The sequence below is a fragment of the Chiloscyllium plagiosum genome, unplaced genomic scaffold, assembly GCF_037043375.1.
Source record: "Chiloscyllium plagiosum isolate Xiang-an unplaced genomic scaffold, Cpla_swu_hap1 HiC_scaffold_27, whole genome shotgun sequence".
NCBI classification, from domain to species: domain Eukaryota; kingdom Metazoa; phylum Chordata; class Chondrichthyes; order Orectolobiformes; family Hemiscylliidae; genus Chiloscyllium; species Chiloscyllium plagiosum.
This window is the reverse complement of record NW_028270165.1, coordinates 34,408,073-34,414,231: the sequence shown is the minus strand read 5'-3', so window position 1 is coordinate 34,414,231 and position 6,159 is coordinate 34,408,073. Positions and strand designations below refer to the sequence as shown.

Below are 6,159 nucleotides of genomic sequence, written 5' to 3'. Positions count from 1 at the left end.
GCACGAACCACCCTCTGCGTGAAAAAGTTGCCCCTTAGGTCTATCTTATATGTTTCCCCTCTCACCCTAAATCTATGCCCTCTAGTTCTTGACTCCCCGACCCCAGGGAAAGGACTTTGCCTATTTATCCTATCCATGCCCCTCATAATTTTGTAAACTTCCATAAAGTCACCCTTCAGCCTCCGACGTTCCAGAGAAAACAGCCCCTGCCTGTTCAATGTCAACTACACTTCACTCTGAGCAAGACTCAGCAGGTTCAAGAGGTAGAGCGGGGGCGCCGGGGCTCTGTCTTTGTGGCTCGTTGGTCTAGGGGTATGATTCTCGCTTTGGGTCTTCGACGACGCGGACTTGCGAGAGATCCCGGGTTCAAATCCCGGACGAGCCCGCGTTTCATGACTTGTGCAAACGTGCCTGCTCAATTTTCTCAAAAAGCACCTTCGTTAAACGAGTTTGGGCTCCCTGGCGGACCAATAGGACAGAAAGCAGCGAAGTGAAATGATTGGCGATACCGTTGAATAGGTTGACGTGAGTGATGCGGTGTTTGAGGGCTGTCAGCGATGAGGGTCGATTGGAAATTTGGGACAGCTCTCTTCTGAGAACAGAAGTTTGAAATCTGGCCCCATTGAAGCTTGCGAAGTCTAGACAGAGAAAGTAATGTAGTCATAAATGGTCCCACGCCTGAAAGGATCGGCAACGATTCGGCAGAGTTTTAAAGTCATGAGGAAAAGAACCAAAAGTGACATTAGGAAGAACGCTTTCGTTCAATGAGTGGTTGGGGTCAGTAAATCCCTAACTGACACTGACAAAGAGGCAGATTCATTAGACGCAAACGGGAATCCGGTGGTCATGTTTAAAGTAACAATGTGCAGAATTACATGGAGAAGGCAAGAGAATGATACGAATAGAGACCCACGTTTACTTACTGTGTCGACCCAGCAGAGCGTCTATTCAGAGTGAAATCACAGTTCGACCAACAGAATGTGGGAAGTTAGAAAAAGTTTATATTTACAAAGCCTCCATACGTCTGCGCAACACCATATAAGACGACAGCAGTGGAGATCTTTGACATCAGTCTCGAACGGGCATGCCACACGCCAGACGAAAGGCTGAAGGGACCTGTGGAAATGGGCGGGCATAAGAGCAGAGTGGCGCAGCGGGAGCGTGCTGGGCCCATAACCCAGAGGTCGATGGATAGAAACCATCCTCTGCTATTGTTCAGTGTCTCCTTGAGCGACTTTTCTTTGTGATGGCTCTCTGTTCAGCATTGAGACTTCCTGCGTGTCTGAATGCCCCGTATCATACCGATACTGTCGCGAAACTCACACCGTTCAAGTAACGTGCTTTTGGAGGTCTGAGTGGTCTTCTCCTGTTCTTCGTCGGTTTCCTACGAACTGAATCGCAAACCCACTTCTCTGAGATACCAATGAGCTGAGACGCATACCTTGTGATTTCGTGCCTTCCCTGCCGTAATTCGCCTCGCCGGTTTGGACGTGAAAGAGGATCAGCATGTCAGAAACTGTATCACCACTCAGACACAGTCCCTTAGCATTCGGACAGATATCACTGATTGTGAATAACCTCAGAGAGAGACACGTGGCAGAGAGTCGTCGTGGACACGATGGGCTGGACCGCCTCTGTTGGCGGGAGAACGATGGTACGTGTTTATGCCGTCCCGCTGCCTGTCTATGGGACAGAGAGGCTGAGGGAGCGACAATGGTTCATTTAACCGTCCCTTCCGTGTTGGACTGCCTGCAGTCCCGCAGCTCATTGCCTTGGGGCTGACTCTCAGTGAGTGAAGGTTTCACTCGGATTCTCTTCATCTGGGGCACTTAGGCTCAGATGTTAACTGCTGCACGGTCGCAGCGATGAAAGCGATGCCCACTTTGCGAGAGATTTTCTGTAAGATTGCTGCGTGAAGACGAATTCTGAACACCAAGCAGGCTGCACAACAATGTACTCATATGAATCTACTTGAGGGAAGAGTCCTCGGTGTCCATTTCTCTCTGACCCACCAGCACAGCATCTTTCTATCTCTCCGATAACAGACGTTTGGAGGAAATTCACAATCAAAGTTACTCACTTCCCACTCATTAGATTACTTACAGTGTGGAAACAGGCCCTTCGGCCCAACAAGTTCACACTGATCCGCCGAAGCCCAACTCACCCATACCCCTACATTTACCCCTTACCTAACACTACGGGGAATTTAGCATGACCAATTCACCTGACCTGCACATCTTTGGACTGTGGGAGGAACCGGAGCACCCGGAGGAAACCCACGCATATACGGGGAGAACCTGCAAACTCCACACAGTCAGTCGCCTGAGGCGGGAATTTCACTCGGGTCTCTAGCGCTGTGAGGCAGCAGTGCTACCCACTGTGCCACCGTGCCGCCCACAAAGTGTAAGTGATACCTCTCACCCCAAGGGATTGGGAGTTAAAGAGCAGAAGAGCGAATGGACTCTTCCCTCCCTCCAGAAAAGCGGACAAGTAGAAACAAATTGGTTTAATTATCCGCAAGTGGAAATAGACCAGTTCCTGGGGATGAGACAAATATCAGCGCCCCGGGGACAGAATGACAAGCAGATGTTCTGGAAACACTTTGCTGCTTGCAATTCTTGGAGCAATGTGGAATGTATTTCGCACTGAGCAAGTTTCAGCTGGCTCAGAGTCTCTCGTGTACATTGCTCTCTGAGTTTATATTTGCACATCGGCGACATGTCTGCACAACAGCACATGACACTACAGCAGTGAAGATCTTTTCATGTCATTCTCGAACAGGCAAGTCACACGCCAGATGAAAAGCTGAATACTTCTCTGGAAAAGCTACCGTGCAATGCAGGAGAATGGCACAGCGGGTGCATGCTGGGATCATAACCCAGAAGCGAAACCATTTTCTACTACTCACTTAATGTCTTTAGTAGCTTTCCCGTATAACGGCGCTCTGTTCTTTTCCTTGCCATGTCATTTGTTTCCTAAAACTTCGGGTATCTGAGCTCAATATATCACATCGATACACAAGTGAAATTTACACAATTGCGCTGGCACCCTTGTGGAGCTCTGAGTTGTCTTGTCCTGGTCTCTGTCGGTGTGTCCTGATCTCATGTGAAACCTCTGCTCTCAGATGGCAATGAACCGGTGAAATTGAAACACATGACTTGCTGTTTTAGTCCATTTCCCGCAGCAAAGAAACGAACGGTGTAAGAAAAGACTTCCTGCAGGATTGTTGTGTTAAGACAAATTCTGAGCACCAAGCAGGCTGCACCAAAATGCACTGATATCAATTTACCTGAGGGAAGAGTCTCCAGTGTCCATTTCTCTCTGTCCCGACAGCACAGCATCTTTCTATATCTCCGTTAACAGGACCTTTGGAACAAGTTCAAAGTTGCCCATTTCCTACGCAAGTCTGTAACTGACTTCTCCTGCCTCACGTAATAGTGTGAGAGAGCAGAAGAGTGAATGGGCTCTGCCTTCCACCAGCACAGCTTGCAAGTAGAAACGAAATGGTTCAATTATCCACCAGTGGAGAGAGCCCGGTCCCTGGGGACAGGAAAAACAGCAGCGTCCTGGAAGCAGCGAGACAGATTGAGAAGCAGATGTTCTTGAAACTCTTCCCTACTTGCAATTCTGGGAGCAATGCACAATGTATTTCGTACTGAGCAAGTCGCAGCTGCTTCCGGAGGTGGCTGCACCCATGGCTGGTGGCTCGTTAGTCTGGGGTATGATTCTAGCTTTGGGTCTTCGAGCATATGCAGCCGCGTGAGAATTCCCGGGTTCCAATCCCAGGTGAACCATCATTCCTTAAATTGACCTGAGCAAAAATACCTGATGAATTTTCTCAAAAAGCCGCCTCGTGAAATAAGATCGGACTGCCTGAACTAGGGACGGCGCAGAGCTGCCATTGCAGTGAACACGGCGAAGGGAAACACTTGTTCAAAGTGAGAACAAGTATTGCAGATTTTTCGCCCGCGCAATCCGAGTCTGAATGAATCCTCCACCTGTATTACGCTCAATTCTGAGGGTGACACTTCAGGAAGCGGGGAAGTGAAGTGATTGCAGACAGCGCTGAACAGGTTAACGTGAATGGTACCGTCCTGAGGAATGTCAGCAATGAAGGGAGATTGGAAAGTTTGGGGCAGCTGTCTTTGGAGAACAGAGGGCTGAAAGCTGGTCTGATTGAAGTTTTTCACGTCATGAGGGTTTTAGACAGAGGAAATAATGCAGTGAAAATGCTCCCAGGCCTGAAAGGATCGAGAACGATTTGGCAGAGATTTAAAGTCATCAGGAAAATAAATAAAAGTGACATTAGACCGTTTTCGCACAGGGAGTGGGGTCAGTAAGTCGCTGTCTGACAGTGACAAAGAGGCAGATTCAATGGACACAAAAGGGAATTCGGTGGGCATGTTCAATGTAACAATGTGCAGATTTACAGGGAGAAGGCGACAGAATGAGACACTTATTTACATATTGTGTTGAACCAGCAGAGCTAAGGTGGGCTGCGTAGCCTCAGTCTGCGCTGTCACACAATTCGTGTTTCTGAGTGAAATCGGAGTTGGACCAACAGAACGTGGGAAATTTGACAACGGGTATATTCTGCTCAACAGGATACTCCATCACAGCAATGAAGGTGTTTTGACATCATTCTCGAAGGTACATGACACAATGTAGATTCAAAACCGAGCATTCCTTTGAATCACGGAGTAATTTGTTTACAGTTATTCAGTTGAGGTGAGCGGAGTTGCGCATTGGGATCCACTCCAGTTGATAGGTCGAAGCCGTTTTCTCCTGTGTGATAGTCCCACCAGCACTCCAATTTGCTGTGCTTCCAGTCAGTAGATGCAGCTCACTATCCCATACTGATACACGGGCCACGATGACCCAGCTGTGGTGACAAGCTTGTGAATGTCTGAGTGCTCTTCTCCTGTCCTCAGTCTGGCTGCTATGATCCGAATCATCAAACCTCTCTTCTCCGAGATCGGAATAAACTGGTGAAGGTGAAACACATCAGTTGCGGTGTGTCCCATGCGCAGGAGGCCCTGCAGTAATTCCCCACGCTGTTTCATCCTCCAAGCAGCATCCTCTCGGTGAATTACGCTTGCCAAAAAAATCGATTGAACCAAATCAGTGTCCGCCACTGGATTTTACTGACACCGTTTATAAAATTCAGGCTCACCGTTAATGTGGAGAGAGGCCGTCAGACGAGAGTGATTGAACGTTTCCGCAAAGAAGATTTGGCTCAACAGACATTCGGAGCAAACGTACTCCTTTATTGATTTGAAATGTAAGAAGTTGACGTTAGTGAGCCTGACGTGATTTGAACACGCAACCTTCTGAGCTGGAGTCAGACGCGCTACCGTTGCGCCACAAGCTCACGCATACCCTACACACTCTATTCATGCTTAAGGAAAGTGATCGCACTGCAATGATTTTACGTTATGAGAAACAAGGGAGATCAACAGTTCATGTCTGTTCTGTCTCTCCCTCCTCTCCTTCTGTCTCTCGAAACAATTTCCAACTCTACCTCCATAAAAAGGAGAAAGAACTGTGGATGCTGTGTATCAGAAACAAAAAACAGGAGTTGCCGGTGACCCTTTCACAGAACTGATGGTGATTGGGAAAACGTTGGTTTACATGCAGGAGATAGTGTGTGTGGAAGGGACGAGGATACTATGGGTTTCAGGCCCTAGAATTATTGAATTCGATATTGGGACCAGATGGATGTATGGTCCCCAAGTGTAATATTCGGTGCTCTTCGTTCTGCTGGTGCTGAGCTTCGCTGGAACACTACAGCAAACTTGAGACAGAGATGTTGGCCAGGGAACAGGGTGGGGTGTGGAATTGGCAGGCAACTGGAAGCTCAGGGTCTTTTTTGCAGGTAGAACGTAGATGTTCTGTGCAGCAGTCACCCAGTTTATGCTTCGTTTTCCCCAAATGTAGATGAGACCACATTATGAGCAGCAAATGCAGTAGACTGGGTTGTGGGAAGTGCAGGTAAAGTGCTGCTTCACCTGGAAGGTAAGTTTGGGCCCTTGGATAGTGAGGAGGGAGCAAGTAAATGGGCTGGTGTCACACATTCGGCAGTTACAGGGGAAAGTGCCGTCGGACTATTGGGGTGGGAATGGGGTTAGGGTTGATGGGAATGAAGAAAGAGTGGACACA

The 6,159-nt window shown here is 48.3% G+C and overlaps 2 non-coding genes across 2 annotated transcripts; one reads left to right on the top strand and one right to left on the bottom strand.

Annotated features, from left to right (window-relative positions):
• The first annotated feature begins 295 nt into the window (after nucleotides 1–295).
• On the top strand, nucleotides 296–385 carry trnap-ugg (transfer RNA proline (anticodon UGG)). The gene is given in 2 exon segments: nucleotides 296–331; nucleotides 350–385. It is a non-coding gene; the product is annotated as a tRNA-Pro (tRNA).
• Nucleotides 386–5,299: 4,914 nt separating this feature from the next.
• trnaw-cca (transfer RNA tryptophan (anticodon CCA)) lies at nucleotides 5,300–5,371 on the bottom strand. The gene has a single exon. It is a non-coding gene; the product is annotated as a tRNA-Trp (tRNA).
• Between the last annotated feature and the right edge of the window lie 788 nt (nucleotides 5,372–6,159).